The 19,448-nt window shown below is 47.1% G+C and overlaps 1 pseudogene across 1 annotated transcript in view; it reads right to left on the bottom strand.

The window, feature by feature from the left end:
- The window catches only part of LOC144132585 (5-hydroxytryptamine receptor 1 pseudogene), a 59,474-nt pseudogene extending 40,354 nt beyond the window's left edge, over positions 1 to 19,120 (bottom strand). Inside the window, exon 1 of the transcript XR_013314866.1 lies at positions 18,627 to 19,120. The product of XR_013314866.1 is annotated as a 5-hydroxytryptamine receptor 1 pseudogene (transcript). The remainder of the gene's footprint in view (positions 1 to 18,626) is intronic.
- Positions 19,121 to 19,448: the final 328 nt, after the last annotated feature.

Here is a 19,448-nt window from a genome sequence, read left to right as displayed (position 1 = left end):
AAAAGGCTTGTTTTGGTTACTGGTTGTACACGTACTTATAACTCTTCGCGAAGGCACTTCAACAGAGCAGCCATACAATTAAACAGAAATATGATTTCGCTTCAAGGCAACCTGAACCGCAATAAAGACAGCAGCGCAAAACTGGCAGGTTAAAAAAAGGGAACACACTCTCATATATGCTGTCCCTTTCAGTTCATCTTTGATTTGCGAAGTGCTCAGCGGCGGAGAGCACACATCCGATTTTCTGGAGAATGACACCCGATTACTTTTCCTGCTCGCATGACAATAGCCACTATCACGAACGATTTGCTTGCCCCTGGTTGTTTGCAGCGGGAATTTTAAGCACGTGCGCAAATTGTCTGACTGCTCGCGAGAGTTTTCAGACTGACGACTGCACAAAACTGCTTCCCCTTGTTCTGAATTTGGCATCAATTTTCACTAGTTATTCTCACAAATTTTAATGAGATAGAAATAATGGCCCCGTTCTGCGGAGAAACCGCCGTAGTTGTTGACATTAGCTTGTTGAGAAAATGGGCATTGGTCGAGACGGTGCTGACGTGATGACCGCATGACCTCGCATGGGTGATTAAAACACCCCAACCAATCACGCAGTAGCATACTGATGACGTCACTGCCCAATCATTAATTGATCTGCAAGTTCGTGCCGTCATCCATTCATACTTATGTTGCGCCTCTGAAGAACAAAATGCAATTCCGTTGAAAAGAAAATTGTCGAGCCTGGATTCTAACCACAGCCGCTTGGTTCGTCAGCCAGGCGCGCTGCCCGTCCACCGCTGACAATTTCTTTCGGCCTGGCTGAAGGAAGGCCATGCGTATTGCGTTTGGTTTGGTTTATGAGGGTTTAACGTCCCAACGCGACTCAGGCTATGAGGGACGCCGTAGTGAAGGGCTCCGGAAATTTCGACCACGTGGGGTTCTTTAACTTGCACTGACATCGCACAGCACATGGGCCTCTAGAGTTTCGCCTCCATCGAAATTCGACTTCCGCGACCGGGATCGACCCCGCGTCTTTCGGGCCAGCAGTCGAGCGCCATAACCACTCAGCCACCGCGGCGGCTCCCCATGCGTTTCTTGTGGAAAAGAAAAGAAATATAGAATACAATTAAATAAAGGACAGTGTCAGTGTCTACGAAGTGATTGCAGAGAGAACTTCATGCCACTGAGTGACGCATTACCGCTATCGCGCCAAAGCCTTAATGGCGGAACGCTGTTACGGTGTGAACAAGAATGGAAAACAAAGAATATGCCTCTTTGCTCAACTCGCCCACTTTTCTGTTTCTACTTGTCCTTTCATGTGTCCCTAACTGTGCATAGCAAACTCGTCCCTAACTAAATAGTGGTTCAGAGCTCAAATAGCCAACATTTAATATGTAGCTCCACGTAGAGGCTTATACGACCAACTGCAAGGGAGACCGGGATGGGGAGGGGTGCCTGGCCCTTTTCTACATAACATTTCTTGAACTTTTTCCCCAGGAAAACGGCTTTAATTCAGTGAATTTTATTAAGTGCGCCAATTTTGTACTGTACGTTTTGCATGCAGTGATCACTAACATAACAATTTGCCTGCGTAAAACAGTTCCTCGACGAATGCCATTTGAGAACGCTATGTTGGGCTGTATATTAACCTCATCGCAGGCTTTAAGGTGGTTTAAGGCATGCCGGAAGTGAAGTGAGACATTACCGTCCCCTTCAACGGCAGATTTGATTGCAACTCTGCAGCGCGGCATTCGGAAAACTTCCTCACTTGTTTACAGGAACAAGGACTACATTTTCTTTTTCTCTCGTTGAAACTATGGCTCCTGGATGAGTAATGGAGGAAACATGAAAGCACGTGAGCAATGCGCTTGACGCCTCCAGTGTGCAAAAACGTTCTCACTTTATGAAATGGTCCTTTCTGTGACTCTCTATTATTTGTAAAAAGGTTTGAAACAAAACCTTAGATTTCGTTTGCCAAATACAAGGCCAAACTCTTGTAAACCTTCCTTCGCCGTACTACGCCGATATCATGTTGTTTTCTCTCCGATGATTCCTTTGTCTTAAATGCTCCTCTGGACAGTTTATCAGAAAAAGCCAGTGTCATTTTCCATGGCACCTTTCGAAACCGAGAGTGGCATATAGCTTATATGCATCGACCAAATTTGAACAGCATTCTATTTGGAAAATTTGTTAACACACGAACTTTTGACGGCGGGGCACTGCGCCGAAGGCGATAGCGAGAAAGTCCGTCGAACATTTATTCAGACAAATAGCTCTCGCGGTGGATCGGTGGTTATGGTCCTAGGCTGCTGACCCGAAAGACGCGGGTTAGGCACCGGCCGCGGAGGTCGCATTTCGATGGATGTAAAAGGCTAGAGGCTCATTTACTGGCCTATGTGAATGGGCTGTAAAGAACCCATGTGGTAGACATTATCCGAAGTTCTCCACTACTGCGACCCTCACAGCATGAGCCGCTTTGGGACTTCGAACATCATAAACCAAACCAAACCTATTCAGATCAGAAAGTTGCAGAAAGTGTACAGCGTATCTGGGTCTTCCGAAGAGCCTTGTATACACATGCGATCGTACTTCGTGAGGCGACAAATCTATGTTATCATGAATGATTGTACGTTGTGCGTAGCTTTTACGTTGATTGCTTCCGAAATGTGGCATGAAAATATATTTCGCCCTGGTCGTCTGGCAGGTGGAGGCGGGTGGGTGCGCGGTGGGTAAGCTTCTGGGGGGTAGTGGTAGCTGGACGCTGGTTGCGTTTTTAACCATGGGTGTTCGAAGAAGAACCCAGTGGAATGCGCTCTGCAAAAGGCACCTTGTGGAAGAGGAGAGGGCAGTTGGGTGCCCGAATCCAGTCTGACCCATTGGGGGGGGGGGGGGGGGAGGCATGCAAGGCACGCGGGCGGCAGCCATTTTGCCGAGAGAGGAACGTAGGGCTAACGCAGTGAAGGACAACGCACGCTGGCGTCGCAGACCACAAGAACCAAGTGTATATGAGCGATACTGTCTCAAAATATGTCAACCAAAGAAAGCCACACGCCGCGCTTGATACTGTAGAAAGAAAGTAGTCTCAGCAGACAATGCAGAAAAGAAGCTCGAGCTGCACAACGTCCTGTAGAAACAACGAAGAGGGGGAAGTTTCCCTTGATTGATCCGCACTTTCCCAGAGCTGAGCAGAAACTATACAAGGAATTTTCCTCGGCTGCGTCCGGTTTCGAGATTTTATGCAAGAAGCAGCGAATAAATTTGCATTATTCATACGACACTCTGCCGAGATCTATATTTGCAGAACTGATGCCTAGCACGCTTTGGACGGGGATTAGCGCTTCTGGTAATTTATTCCGCCCCGCAATGACAACTTATTGTCTGTTTTTTTAGAGCTGTGAAACCGCTTCAAGATGTATTCTCATAACGACGATGCCCAAACGTACTAAGAATTTTACACGCTTTGCGGGAGTACGGTGAAAAGATTCTACGCAACGCGGACGGCTCTCATATTGCGTGTTCCATGCAAAAATAACGCGAAACGAGACGCAAACACAGCCCATTGTAGGCAGCACAGGTTTCATCCGAAGAATTTCCATACAATAAGTAGCCTTTCACGATCATATATCTTTTAAAATATTGTGCCGAAACGTATACACCCGGTGGTCTAGTGAATTGGAACCTAGATTAAAAACAAAAAACATGACGGTTGATTTAGCGCGATGACCACGGTTTCGGTATAACCGATATTTAGTAATGCCTGTTCCATTTACAGATCACACATCTGTTAGCTTGGCAAATACCTGTTGACGCGAAGTTATCTCTGCCCTCAGTGGTTTTCTTTTTGTTGTGCCTACGTCCGTGCGTTGGAATTAGCGTGCTGTGGCCAAATGAGGATCCGCCGCGGTGGCTCAGTTCTTAGGGCCCTCGGCTACTGAGCCGGAGTGCCCAGGCTCGAACCCGACCGCGGCGGCCGCGTTTCGACGGAGGCGAAACGCAAAGGCGACCGTGTGCTGTGCACTTTTAGTGCACGTGTAAGATTCCCAGGTGGTCGAAATTATTCCGGAGCCCTCCACTACGGCACCTCTTTCTTCCTTTCTTCTGTCAGTCCCTCCTTTATCCCTTCCCTTACGGCCCGTTTCAGATGTCCGCCGAGATGTGAGACAGATATTGCGTCATTTCCTTCCCTCCAAAATAAATTTTCATTTCATTTCATTTTCATATGCGAATTAGACGCGCTAGCTTCGATTTCGGTTCGTTGCTTGCTTATCAAAGTCCAGCAGGCTACAGACAAAGAATGGCGAAATCGGTGTGGGGACCTTAGTTCTAGATCACTGCATGACGTAGTGTCCTGGACAAGCGAAACCAACCTACTGCCGTTGAAATTCGTGCGGCCTAGCGTTGAGCATTTTTTTTAACTTTGGAAAGTTAGTAGATTGGAAAGTTAGTAGACTGACTTGGAAAGTTAGAAGACTGACTGACCAACTTTTTGACCATTGGCTTCGGGAAAATTTCTCGATATGAATTTTGTTGCTCACCTTGATAAACAGTCATATGAGCTGCTCGCTACAAACTACCGGTCATATAGCTTTTGTCTCCCCAACACGAAAGCGCATGAAATTCAAAACCTACCATAAGAGAGCCATTCTGCTTGATTGCCCCAAGGCGCACAGGGAGAGAAAGAAATTGCTTATCTCTGGAACGCTGCTCCCGACAAAGCGTTAAGTTTTCACTGGGTGCGGGATATCACATCAGGGGATTTTAGACCCTGCGGTCCTGTCTGAGGCCCTCAAGTAGAACCGCTGTCCAAAAGTAGATTTTCAATTTAACGCGCTTTTCTTTCAGGCCAGATTACAAATTTACTTGCCGTAAGAACGACTATGATGCGATCGTCGCGATGCATAGCGGCGCTTTGGGTTCGACTGTCAAATAGAGCTAGCGCCTGAGAACTCAGCACACGATAGCAACAAACACGCTCTCGCCATAAACACGCGCGTGCGACAATTAAGCTCCGCGGCATCCTTACGCTTTGGCGGTTGCTGCTTTCTGAGCAGAAACTGTTAATGGACGCTTCCTGAAAATAACCCGTTCTGGAAAGGACGCTTAAGCTCAGTCTTAAGGCTACGACCCGATAGCGTTAATAGGCTATGGGGCTTACGGCCCCTTTTTTTAGCAATTTAAAACGCGCGCGGTCTAATCCAGTCATCTAGATGCAGCGCAACTGCGCATGACTGCACAGTTGCTCGCCATATGCGGCGATGGCTGCGGTGAATCCTTGGTAAGGTCAGCCAAAAGGTGCGCAGGGGGATTCCTGCGGGTGGTGGCTGTGGTGAAAAACATTTATTTATCTATATATATAGAGACGTGCTCGGGGAGAGGCCGCTAGTGGGTCTACCCCCTTACAATACAAGGCGGAGTCCCTCATTCCGGGACACCGTTGGTCCAGACCGCTGCACAGGTCCGCCGAATCAGGGCCTGCAGCTCCTGGCAGCCGAGCAGAGCCGCCTCCCAGTTCTCTCGGGTATGGGAATGAAGGATGGGGGAGAGAAGGATTTGGCTCGCATGCCCAAACCATGTGAAAGGTGTCGGCCACATCCCCAAAGAATTAGCAGCGGCCGTCCAAAGAAGAATTAAAGTGCTTGAGAACCGCTGGGTACAGTAGGGTGTTTGTAAATTACAAAGTCTAAGGAGAGTTAGTTTGCCAGCTTTACCCAGTCTCTTCATAGGAACCGGGTAGCGCCGGTGTTCGGCACGATAGTGCTCTGTAATATCTTTAAAAGAAAGAAGATGGCTGTGGTATGGATTAAGGCCCTTCCAAGCAACGCCTGGTTCCCGGTGAGTGAGCGGGCTGCCTCATGGGTGGCTTCATTATTGGTTATGTGTTTGTGGCGAGGGAACCATATGATTGAGCGATGAGTTGGGTCGCACTCACGAGTACTGGCGAAGATTTTGGTGAGCAAGTGGAGTGATGCAACCGAACTCAAAGTTGCGACAGGCTCCGCGAGAGTCTGTGAGGATTAATTTAGAGTCGGGATGGGAGGCTGCGAGGACGATCGCCACCTCCTCCGCATGAGTTGAGCTGGACTCTCTGAACGAGAGGCCGTCCACCTGTTTTCCCTCGCGTATGACTTCAGCGGGTACCATTTGCCCCTGGATTGGTAGGGGCCTGCAATGTCGACGTAGAAGACATTGTAAGGTTTCTGGCGACAGCCGGTGGTCTGATTCAGCTGCGTATTCGGCCAGGACACCTGCAGCCGGGGTCCCTGCACGGCGATAGGCATCTGGGTTCCCACGGCCGGTCCTCGCGTGGTTTATTGGATTCGAGACGGAGGATTCCACTGCCGTTTGAAAACAACATTGTTCCCGGAAGATCGACCGTGCGGCACGGAGGCAGTTAGCGACCGCCAGAACCGAGCAGGGGGTGACTCACCCTTTCAACGGTGCCTGCTCGCCGGCGCCTCGCCCATTCGGACTTCCCGGAAGACGTGGCCGGCTGGAGCGTGAGAACTGTCGTTCGGACGCGAAGACAACGCTCTCTCTGGTGGGGGCGATTGTCCAGCGGCACCCTCTTTCTCCGGCGAGGCATGTGACGGGGGCGTGTCCCTATGTGAAGTGGTGTGTGTGCGTGTGTGTACGACAACGCAAGTTAGGCCACGCCCAACCTGGCGAAGACTTCCTCGAACCTGGGGAATCCTAGGGACCGGACCCTTTTTAAACCGGACGACGAGTGCCGTGAGGGAAGAATCCTCGATCATCCTCAGATCTTCTCAGATCCTCCGACCTTCCCCCATCACCCTCCAATGGGTTCCAAAATCTTGTAAATAATGTAAAATAAACCCCCTGTACACTTTCCTTCATAACCAAGTCCGACAACGTCATTCGGAGAAGGGACCTGTGGCGCTGAAAGAGACAGCTCACTCAAGGACCCCTCGTCCCCAACAACATGTATCTTTGAGCCGTAGTGGCGGGGAATTCCTGCGGGGGCGTTACTACAGCGTGGCCATGAATCTGATGGTCAGCCCGAGCCAGCAAGATGCACACGAACGGCGGGACGGCACCGTACGAAGATGAAGAGCGCAGATGGAACTTGCTTCTGCAAGTATGGAATAGCCCTTGGGCGTGAGTGGGTGCTACGCAAGCAGCCAGGTTCCCTGTAGCGTTTCAAGCCCCCATGGCTGCCGCTTGGTCTTACACGCGTCTTACTGTATTTTCTGTGCAGTTCTCTTGAACTGCCTTTTCGACTCTGTATATTTGTTCTGCCGTGGTCAGATGTAGCGCCTGTTCTTTGTTATCTTTCTTTTGAAGCTTTGTGTTGGGCCGGTATAAACCGGTCTTTTTGCACTGACTGCAGGTGTGTCCCTCGTCTACCGAAACCACGGCTCGCGGACCCGTTCCCTAGAAGGCGAGGCTTTTTTTTTCAGGGTTAATTCTCGTATATGCGCGATTGGTCATTCTCTACTTTACATCATAGATCGGTGCGAGTCGTCATACCACTCATGGAGAAGTGTTGTAAAGGTCAAACGATGCGCCACTGCTCTTCCATTTTAGGTGCTGCCATCAGTGTGACTTGTGCGACCTAGGTTGCTATTATCGAGCAACCTATCGGTACCATTCATTATCCGAACTGCCGCCTACCGCGGTGGACAGTTTGCTGAGAATCCGGTGGGCACGTTGTGATGACGCCGCAAGGTCACGGGACATAGGTTGCCCAAATGCCCCATTGGTTGCTTCTCTGGGGATTTTTCGTAGCTTTTTCGCTCACGTTCAATGACGCCGACGCCTGCTTATTTCTGACAGGAGTTCTGTAGAGGCGCTGGCCTCGCCAGCGGCGCTGATGAAGTCGAAGCTGGTAGCTCGACCTCACTCGCGCAGAACAGAACACGTTCGGCAGCCTGACTGGCCAGCAAAGTCGACAGCCCGCTACGCCAGCCCACCAGCCTCGACTACCGGGACCTCTAATAATTGTGGATCACCTTCCACAGTTCCTTAACCCTATCGCGTTAAAACATGAAGTCTTAACGCGCGTGCTACGCTACGCTACGATGGAGCACGTTAATCGGTCGCACCGCCTATCGCGTGCGCTGAACGCATTGGTCTCTGACTCTCTTGAAGGAAGAATTCAAGATAGTCAGAGAACTTAACGTTGCTACCTGAAGAAATTTCAATTTATTTGCGATTTTGAAGTAGGCAGTTCCGCAGGGTAGCCATTTGCTTCAGTCATCTGGCACTGGGGCAGCTGCCTTCCACAAATGTACCTTAGCTTGTATTGCGCATATGATAAACTCGATGAGAATCCCTACCTTTATTTGGCCCACGATTCAACTCTCGCTGTGGATACGCATGGACGGAGTGGAACATTTTCTGTGCGCGAAAGTTGCCGTCGATGACGCACCCGCAAACAGAGTCGACGTGCGGTTCATCGAACGGCTGCTTCCGGCCACCATTTCGAGAAACCTGAGTGCGATAAAAAATGAAATACTCGTGTTAGCGGGCACACATTGAGATATGCGCCATACTTTAAAGCAGCCTTTGATACTCGCTTAATTGGCTTCATGGAACGCTCCGGCTGACGGTCGGCATGGTGACTGCGCTAAGCGAGAGTTTTGCTTTGCTTCTTCGGAAAGGCAGAAACGGACAGCAACGCTTAAAGAGACTCCGCCTTACGGAAGCGTGTTCTACTATGATGAGCCCACTTTCAGAGAAATTCTCGCTATAGCAAACGAATGGCGTTGGACGGTCGTGTAACGTTATAACCCGGCTCGGCTGTATTTATTTTCTTAGGAACACGTCAGATACGGTTATTGTAACCTCCGTTCACCAAGCTGATACTTCAACGAATCCTTCAGATATTATAGTAACCTAGCATTCGCCTTGTATCACTAAGCTCATGGTACCTGCGCCGCCGGCATGTCACAGGCCAGAAGAAGTTCGCTTTTCTCATAGCTTAACGGACTCTTGGCGTACAGAGCGCAAGGGTTAATGCTTGTCAAATATCGCCCACGGGCATCAAACGAGCCCCGAATATGCACGGGGATAGCATCACGACGATAATAAATTGAGAACGCGGCGAGGCTGCTCTCCCATCTCGCGTTCAACATTTACTCCCTCGCATGCTTCAGCCGTCTCACGAGCGAGAGATGCCTCGGTGAAGCTTTTTGGTCTCGTTTTTTCCCTTCTCTGGCGTTGCGAATAGACAGGCTCATAATAACAAACAAAAAAGGACAAAAACATTTAAACAAGTATTAAAGACTTGTCACCGCCTACGCGCTCCGTTTTGTTACGGGACCCCTACGCGGTGCCTTACGATGCGGCCTTCAGAAGCGAGGCTCAACTTCGCTCGAGCTCTTTGAGCCGCTCTGAACGCGGAGACGATTTTTACGAGTTCGCGGTACCGACGAAGCGGATTGCGGCCCGAGCAGCCACCCTCGAGAGGGTTGTCAGTGGGAGCGTCAAGAAGTGGAGGCATGATGGCGTGAGGGGCTCCGTACTCAACGTGAGACGCTTTTACGAGCTCGGGCTCCAGGGGTAGTGTTTCGCAGCGACCCTCTGAAAGGCAGCGAGCCAGAAGAGTGAGCCTAGAGCGGGATGCCGGTGGGGGCGGGGCGTCAACGAGCGAGAGCATGCATTCGACGCGAGCTAGCGTAGAACACGGCGTGGTACGTGTACGGAAGTCTCCGGGCTCCAGCTCAGCCTCAGCGACTGATTTCTTTTTTTACTCTTGAAGCGGGGACAGCTAGGCTTAACATTGCTTTTTATTTGGCTAAGCGGGGACTAGACTCGGATAAAAAGCTTGAATACCTCTTATTTCTGAACTCGTATTTACTTCCTTGGAATTGCGACCTCTTTTATGCTATTGTTTTATCCCTTGACAACAGCGTGAAACTTGCAGCGCTTGCCTGAACAAAACATTTTGATTTATTTCAACTTGAAAGCAGGTACTTGCAGGATGAGGACACGCAGCAACAAGGAACACATACCGCGCGTACAAAAATGATTCAACTGGCTCGAACCAAAGCATTTATTAGACTTTGCTTGCCTTTCTTAAACATAAATTACAATTCCCACCTCTGTTGTCTTGCTTTTCTCCATCGTAGCTAGGTGGATGAAAAGCTGGAATCCTGCATCTTCTTCCTAAGACGGTACGGTACGTACGAACCATGGTTTTTCAAAGAATGTCTATTATAGAGTGATTTAGGTGGCGAGCCTTCCTACCGATTGCGGTTGCTGCTGTGATGCGCGAAGGAAAGCTAAATAAAGCTTGGAACGAGAATATAGCGCTCCGCTTTGAAGCATGATATATATTCAAATAATTTTTTTCTTCCTACCACTGCCACATTCCCGCTGTGTGCTTCATTATAAAAATTTTTTCGTGTTTTCAAAGAGAGCAGTTTTTTAAGATATTATTTCGGAATATGCCACTGATTCTTAGCGAAATACTCTTTTCATAGCTTTGCACTCATGTGACCAGTCTTCGCGATTACAATGGTGAGAGATGCTCCCGGTATTTTCGATTCTCATAAAGCATGCGAAGCGATGAATCTATGAGCAGTAGTGAAGGGCTGGTGGCGAAAGAGCGACTTTAGCAGTGGGCGCATAGACCATGAACACCGTAATGTTTCGGTGGCTGAGTTAGTGTTTCTGAAACTCCTTTTCACCAATAACACACGCATAAGAACAATGCTTATGGGCTGCTTAAATTAGGCGCGTGTGGTTACGGATTCAGCAGTGAGCGCTCATTTACAGTATTGCATGAGGGCAATTTATTTTCCTACAGGGCAAGGCTCACTCTAGAACAAACCTTTACCTGAAATGATGTCCGCGTAATTTGTCAATCGGAGAACCAAATATGCGCCAATGCAACGCTTTACTAATCTTGTATAAGGCATTAGCTCGAGAAGCATAAGCTTGCAAAGTAGATTTTATGATAACTTCACTGAGCTGCCGTCGTTCTTTCCCTCATACGGCACCAGTTATAGGCGTCTTCGGCGTACTCCACCCAATCTGAAAGCTCCAGATTAGAAACGCTGAAGAACGACAAAGTTGCCCATCTGTGCTTCCAACCACGCGGCCATGGAGTGAGCTCAGTGGAGAAAGCGCCTGGCTAGACTTCGCAAACTATGGGACAAGTCCATGCCTGGCACACAGAGCAGGTACATTTGGGGGCTAGCTCTGTGGTACAGGCATTGGTGGTGATATTTTCAATTGGATGGAAAAAATCAGAGCTTTCGCTAAAAATAACTGCAGAACATGCAATTTCACTATGTTAACTTCAGGGGCGTTGACGCAAGCCTGCCGGTGCCCTGGCGAGCAGGCTGCGAACAACAAAGAGAAGGATGAAAAAGAGGACAGTTGAGGAATGAAAGGAGAACACAGGGAGCGCCGCCATGGCGGAGTAGCGAGGAAATGTGGCTGCAGCGCACTCTAGCAGTCGCTTCGCGAATCATCGAGTGAAGATTAAGCGGACGGCTTCGTTCTACAGAAACAACGTCTTTCCCCTCTCGTGATTTCCCCTTCGCGACACTAAGCATGGCCCAGCTGGAGTACCGGAGTAAGCAGTAAACAGCTAAGCAACTGAATACTGGTCACACTCTCATAAGAAGTCTAGTAAAGAGCTAACATACATAACAAAAGTAGTCCCTAAAAGAATCGAGTCCACTCGAATATGGATGTAATGCGTTAATTCTGCGCATGGCGCAGGATTTTTTACATATTTTTTATCATATTTGTAGTTGCAGGGGAAAGATTTGTGGTCTAAACGACACTTACGTCACCGTTGTAGGCCGTAAACATTAACTACAATTGTTACCTACAAGACAGAGAACGCTATCCAAATTCAGGTGCCCTTCCGTCACGACGGACGTATCAACCAGGACATGGGCGCTGTCTAGAGAGCGCCGTCTAATGTAATATGTCTTAGCTGGAACTAGGATTGCGTATGCTGGTGGTGTATATTACGGGTTGGCTGCAGCTATTACACTTGATTCTCAACTCAGGCGGATCACGGCAAATATGCGGATGTTTTGACGTCTTTACATTATTCGAAGATATTCTTGACTACCAAAGAGAGAGGGAGAAGTGCAGAGATCATACAACATCTTTTAGTGTGTATGCTCAACTAGAATAGAGAAAAAATCTACAGAATTGCCCCCAGGTAAGTGTAGACAGAGCTGAAAAAGTAACTATTTCAAATGTTTATGTAGATCGTCAGAGGTAGAAAGAGGTGTGCACTGAGGTACTGCAAGTGTAGCGTTAATAGGCACTGGTTAGTGCTTTCCTGGTCGCCTAATGAACAATTTAAATTTTCGGGAAGACCACAGATTACAGGATTTTTTTGAACCGCGTACAACTTCCAGATGATTGCTCCTCAAAATATGATGGGCAAAATAGGGATTTACAATTTCGCAAAATAAATATTCTTCCTCTGATATCTAAGAATTGAGGACATCTCGCCCGGTCAGGTAGTAATATAATAAAAAAAGTAAAAAAAACGCAACAAAGGTTGTTGGGTACGTGGCATACTTTTTTTGGTTTCACGTGAATTTTCTGATTTTCAGCATAGATACTCAATAGACTTTTGTGAGTATCGCCACGCGAATGAGCTTCATAAGCTAGCTTCCAAGTCTACCCCGACGTCCACATCGCTGCATGTGGTTCTAGTCATTTATCTACGGTTAGTGCATAACACATCTGAACGAAGCAGTCCGTCGTGACGGTCTAATAACTGCTGTCAGTATAAGATGGAAGAAGGTGGCAGTTAAGAACCTGCCAAATTTGCTTCCCGAAAACTTTTGTCATAATTTGCAGGCATTAATTACAAAGCGAGTACATCCCAATTCAGGAGATGCTATACTCACGAAAACGTTATGTCGTCTATACAGTATAGAAGGAGAGATTTGGGGTAGGAAGGTTTATAGTAGCTACCACCAGAAGAGCTTGTGCTCTTCAGACACATATTTGTGAGGCCCATTGCGCAATAGGTATGATCAGAGAGTCCGCACCAAGGAAAGTAATTCCCATGCGCAAGGATTTTCAAGTGCAGTATGAACCAACTAGCTCAGATCCAGATTATCCTGCGAGATGGAAACGGCTGGCTTGAAAAGCGTAGTGGCGCTACAGGGCAAGATTGAGAGCAGCACGTGTAAAGAGATCCGTACACGCAACAGCGCCTCGTGGCAACATGTGTAGCGTTCACGCTACACTTAACTCGTGATTTCCTCTCTCGACACCCCCGGTGCCGCCTAGGTGGACAGTTATTACGCCCCCGTTAGAACGAATTAGCGGGCCGATAACGAAGAGGGTCGAAGGAGAATTAAGCTTTACGAGCAATTGCTCCAGGCGCTAGCTTAATCCGCTACCGTATACACTATTCGCCTGCAGAGCAGCCTGCAGTTCGCACGCCCCGCCTTTCGCAACTTATTTGAGGCGCTTCGCGCACAACATCCTTCCTGTCACTAGACTGGCCTTCTGTACTAAGCTGACCTTGCTTCATGCTGATCTCCCCAACAGGTGCTCTAAGCTTGAAATGTCACTCGCAATATGCCTCCCGACTGCTGCGCTCGGGAAGATAGGAGTTTTGAAACATTTTGGTTTATTTATTGAACTGTAATTCAAAAAATTTTGAAGATTCGGTGCTTGTTGTCAGGTGGCGCTGTATACGCCAATACTTTGAGAGCCTTCTCAAAAAGTTTCATGTTTCACAACTATGCGAAGAGGGTTTTGCGGAAGCGTGAAGACATCGCGCACTTTTGTATAATTAATACAGCGGCGCGTAGTACCGTCTGTCCGCATGTTGGCGCTCAAAACACGCCACGGTTATGGAGCGCAGACTGATAGTCCTGTGGATGCAAGAAAGACAAAATAATTAGAACGTGGAAATTACGAGAGGCTGCCAGTCTGGGATAACTCGAATGTTGTTCTGGTTGACCAGACTGAAGAAATGCCCAAATTTGTGCCCATTATATTTTAGTATTGCACAATAAATGTGCTAAATAAGAGAAAAAGTGAAAATAAAAATTAATTCTCGAGGAAGGCACACGAGAAGCGCCATGAGGGAACGGATCATGGGAATATTTAACGTCCGCTGACATCACGCAGCATGGGTGCACATTTGTGTGTTTTGCCTCCATAGCCTCGGTCTGCATTCGTAATCGTCGAGTAGAGAACAGCACCGCAGCAATAAGCCACGCAAAGCTTCGATAGGGCTCTCATCATAACAACCTGAATTTCGTCATCTTCTGCTCTGCACGTTTTGGTCGCATTCCGCCTGTTTTCCGCGCTAGCAACACTTCAGCGTCGACATCGTGCAGCACATGCAATTTATCGCCGATGTTGCGCTGCAGAACTTTACTCTTGAAACAAATCTAACGGAGTCAACGGCAGTCACGACACGGCCTCTATTGCATGTTCAGAAGGCGAAACAGAGGAAGGGAATTGCGCCCATAAGAACGCATTTTGCTCGGTACAAAGCTGGTGCCACAATGCCGGAAGAAACGAAAGGACACCTTTAAATACAGTGGCAGACGCGAGAATACGGTTCCTTGTCATTTACTGGCTAACCGCGACTCCATGATAAAAGAAATTGAGCGACCATCGTATACATAGTTTGAATGCCAGCGCTAGCTCCTTATGTCGCTACACTACTTGTAATTGCAAGCCGCCGCGGTGGCTCAGTGGTAGCGTTATTCGGCTGCTGACCCGAAAAACGCGGGATCAATGTCGGCCACAGCAGTGGCATTTCGATGGAGTCGAAGTGCTAGAGGCCCATGTACTGTGCGCTGTCAGTGCACGTTAAAGAACCCCAGGCGGTCAAAATTTCTGGAGACGTTTACTACGGCATCCCTTATAGGCGGAGTCGCTCTGGATCGTCCAACCCTATAAACAAACTTGCAGTTACCTATTAGAGCGGTCCATTTCGCTGATTATTGTAGATTTTCGCTGCTATTTTCTTAAACCATGGGCAGTCTGACTGTGCATGTATTCATAAAAATAACAATGGTTCTCAAAAATTGTGACAGCAATGAGTCCACCCGATTCCAATTTACACACCTTAGCCGTGGCACATCCAATGAACCGTTAGTGGCTTATTTCTGAAAGCTTTTCGGGCGGCCAGGTTAGGTGTGGGGTGCAAAGAAGGGCAATTGACTGCATTCTTGAAGCTCCAAATCTCTATATAGTTTGCAGAAGCGTCCTCATTTTTTTCTGTAGACCGCTGAAGCAATCGGGGTAGCCTTTTGTTCCGAACAGTATAGGCATGGGAACAGTATAGGTATATCAAAGCACGTTAATATCTTCGGTCCTTCATTCATTCCTTCAATTAACTATTCATGTTCACGTCATCCTTTAACAAGACGTCGCAGTTGGTGCACTGCGCTTGCGTTGCGTTCGTAATTATTTTACCTCGAGGAAAAGAGAGAGGTCTACGCCGTCTTCAGAGTACGTCAGCTCCCGTCCATTAAAAACACACGTGTAGGAAATCAACACCCGCTCTACATCAACTGCCCACAAGTTTTTGAGAGGTAAGAATGTAAAATACAGTGCATGTATACGCCGTTATATATCAGGATATCAAGTATATAGAGCGGAAGTGCGCCTCTGCCTTTTCCAAATATGTAGCAAGTAGTGACTGGTGTTGAGGTGGCAAGTCTGCACAAGCTGGCGATGACATGGTCAGCACGTTCATTTCCCTTGACGCTAAACTGGTGGCGGTTGATCAATAAATAAATAAATAAATAAATAAATAAATAAATAAATAAATAAATAAATAAATAAATAAATAAATAAATAAATAAATAAAATGCGCCAAAGTAGAAAATTGTAATATTTTCCTTATGACGCCTAACATCGGCTGAGTACGTCGGCAGCCAGTTTCGTTGCTTGAACGAGCGTGCTCAAGCGCCACTGACTCGTGACTTTGACAAGCACAGCAACGTGCCTGGCTCCATTCTACAATCATACACAGATCCCTTCATCGAAAGCGTCCTCCTTAACGAGGCACGGATACTCAAGAAAACGTGTTGTGCTACGGAAGCATTACTTTATTGCTTGCCAAGTTTGTTTCTTCTTTTTCCGTCAATCTAGTAGTCTGAAAAAAAGGTAATAAAACAATGGTAAGTGCCTCCATTAGTTACTTTCACTTCTTGTAACTGCCTTGTTAGTGAATATTTGCTACCTCCGTAAAAGTGGAGGCAGTAAAAGCTGGAACTTAAGGACAGTTTGCCACCTCTGGTTGTCCGTTACCACCCCGATAGCAACAGCCCGCTTAGCGCTCAAAAAGAAAGGTACACAAAATGGTTAAAATAGAGTTTTGTTGATATAACTTTTGTCCAATTATATTTACTGTATCACGCGCTTAGGAACATTTGCCGGTTCTTTAATCGCAGCTTCGCAATTAAGCCGTACATTTGAATTCAACCAGAAAGATGCACCTGCCCCGACCAAAGGCCTTATTTACGGAGTACATATGAGACCAGGAAAATATTATCTGTGCATGCACAGCGAGCATGTCGCGTTCGTGAGCCTTCCTTAATTATAGCTTTGTTTTTCCTGCTGGTTTAAGTGTCCTGCTTAGGATTCCGTGCTTGAAGTCATATCTTCCCACGCTTTGTAAGCTAATTACCGCCATATTTAAGCCCTAATATGTGCGCTGTGAAAGGTACACTGCTAGGAGCTCTCATTGAGTCTGACTATGATCAAATTAAACATATTTACATCACAGTAAACATATTTACGCAATAAACATAAGTACATGTTTTCTTATTGTGCCTAATTTTAGTGCAGTGTGTTACACTGCACTAAAAACCTAACATAATATACGGCAAGCAGTTAAAAGAAATATTTTAGCAAGTGCCATCATTTTATTCCAAACTTTACTGTGCAGAAATGTCTGTCCTTCAATTACCTACATTATTTCAATAAATTTGTGTTTACTTGTGTAAGGACGCAGTCACAGGCGAGGACACTCTAAGGATACACTGTTAGTGCTGTTGAAAGTAAGGTTTCCGCATATAAATATCAATTCGTTCTCGAAAGGTAGTGGCCGCTTCGAAGTATAGCTATTAAACTTAGCTCCTGCCACTGCCTTCAAAGGGTAGTAAATGTTACTGCCTCTAACTTTGCTTGCTGCTGGTACTAACAAGGTACTGAAAATGTGACAGATATTCATGCTTATTCAGTCACTATTTGTAACATAATATAGAGAGTTTAATATACCACTTTTTGCATAATATAATGACACTGTAACTCGATACCCTTGTGTCAGGCGCCATTTATTTACTGCGTTTAACACCGAGAAGTAGGCATAAACTCGCAACTGTGCGTACTCAGCGAGCTTCACAAGGCCTCTGGTAAACTCGTCAGTTAACATGACTGTTGACCACAATGCGAATAAGAATTAAAAGTAATTTGTGTCCAGCAAACATCAAGATCGATTATACAAGTGCACCAAGTGCACCTGTGTTATTAAGGCATCCGGCTGCAGAAAACAAGGTTGAAGGAACACGCCCGGCCGCAGTTCACAGGTGGTGAAAAGTAAATATGCCCGTGTTCCCGTAGGATCATGAAGTAGTGCCAAAATTATTTCCAAGCTTTGCGCGAAAGATTCCTAGCGCACCGTTTTGCTCTTGCACTCGCAATCCAACAAGTCCATCAAACTAATTTCCTGCGTCTCTAAAGTTCATACAACCGGGTTCGGCTGTCCGGCGTTTGCATCCGGCTAAAATTGAAAATAAAGACCGAATGGAATCAGAAGGACTTCTTGGGGTTCATGGCACATAGGACGACACACCAATCATGCACTAAACACAGGGGTAGGTCTGTTAGGTTAAAGATTTAAAAACAAATTTAAAATGCCAGACATTACTCAGAAAGTTTGGACGGCTTAAGAACGGGCTAGGAGTAGAAAATTCCACACGGCCATTTGCTTCCAGCTTCAAGGTAGTTCTGAAAGCGATCTGCGTTTTTTACAACCTTCTAAAATTTTAATTTCTGAGTTCCTCAAGTTTTCCGACAAATAGAATATGCTGTGGATGAAATTTGTGTTGCTTTTAGGAACATTATGATGAAATCAATCACATCATCTGTTACAAACAGTATTAAAATATTATCAGCCACTTTGCGCTAGATAGGTTGGCCAGTTGCTTCCCGGTTCTAACTAAATCTAAGTAATACTACGAGAACACTGAGATCCGCATTTATCATGCAGCAGACTGAGCCCCAAGTGCATTAACACGTAGCCACCTTGTGAACGAGAAAGTACCATTGCCGTTTCATTCAGTTATTTTAAATGCCAAGCAAATAATGAATTATTCTCAGCTTTATATAAGAACTGCAACAACAGCAGTTGATAATGCGGACAAAATCCGCTTTTGGTTTAAGACACAAAATAGGCGTTTGATATCAAATCATATCTAGCGGTCCGTTGCTTTGAAATAAAGGAAGTTTTCGCAAGGCTCCTGGAGAGGCTGAATCATCTTACGAATCTAAGTTCAGTGTGCCCTCAACGTTGAATGCAAGCTCAAGGGCGTACAAATTGTAAAAAAAGAGAAACTAGGATTTTTTGAAGACCTAGTGTAAAATTAAAAAGAAAGAATTCAAACAACACGCATGTTGTGCTGTTTCAACCGAATGATACTCACGGTAGAGAAGAAGTCTACTCAGCAGGAAACCCACTAAGTCCTTTCATGTCTTAGATGTGATGTGATGTCTTACCCGACGTCCAGGGCACTCACTAACGTCCACTGATAGGGAAACAGTAACCGCTCATGATCCTCACCGTAGTTGACAAACTCCCAGGGCACTCAATCAACCGGTCTGAGTTCACCGACGTCCATCGCCGCTCAAGGCCGAAGAATGCAAAAGTTACTTCAGCCTGTTATGTTTTGGAAAACGACATCCATTCACAACTCGAAGCCTTCTTCCAATGATATCAACGACATCCACCACGGAGGCGCATCAGAGCCGGCCACTTCGAGCTAATAAAACGAAGTACGTGCCAAAGTGGGTCCCTTGTGGTCACTTGTTGAAGCGGAAACTTGCCGTCACCTCATCGATCGCTGCTGCCGGCAAGAGAGTTGGGAGCATTCTACTCGGAGGCGCGTCCGGCCTGGGATGCTCGATCCACAGCGAGGCCACTGGGAGTCCTATAACCGGGGGTTCGCGCGCAGCGCCGTGTAGAGGGCGCTGTCGTACCGCGAGGGCCAAATCGAAGAGAGGACGAGAGAAGGGGCATGAATGAGGAAGAGAGAGCGAGGCCGGAGACGGGCGTTCACTTCTCTCTGCTCCTCCTTTCCTGTGCGCTCCCATTGGTCCTCCCGGGGTCGGAAAAGAGAAGAAATTTGGATATCGTGGAGAGAGAGTGCATTTGTTTTGGCGGTGGTGGGAACCCTCGCGATTTGTCCCAGCGCGTTCGCGAGAAGTTATGGAAGTGTGTCGATTAAAAAAAAAAAAAAACCTGCACG

Source organism: Amblyomma americanum, chromosome 5, assembly GCF_052857255.1.
Source record: "Amblyomma americanum isolate KBUSLIRL-KWMA chromosome 5, ASM5285725v1, whole genome shotgun sequence".
Lineage (NCBI taxonomy): Eukaryota > Metazoa > Arthropoda > Arachnida > Ixodida > Ixodidae > Amblyomma > Amblyomma americanum.
This window is presented reverse-complemented; position numbering and strand designations above follow the sequence as displayed.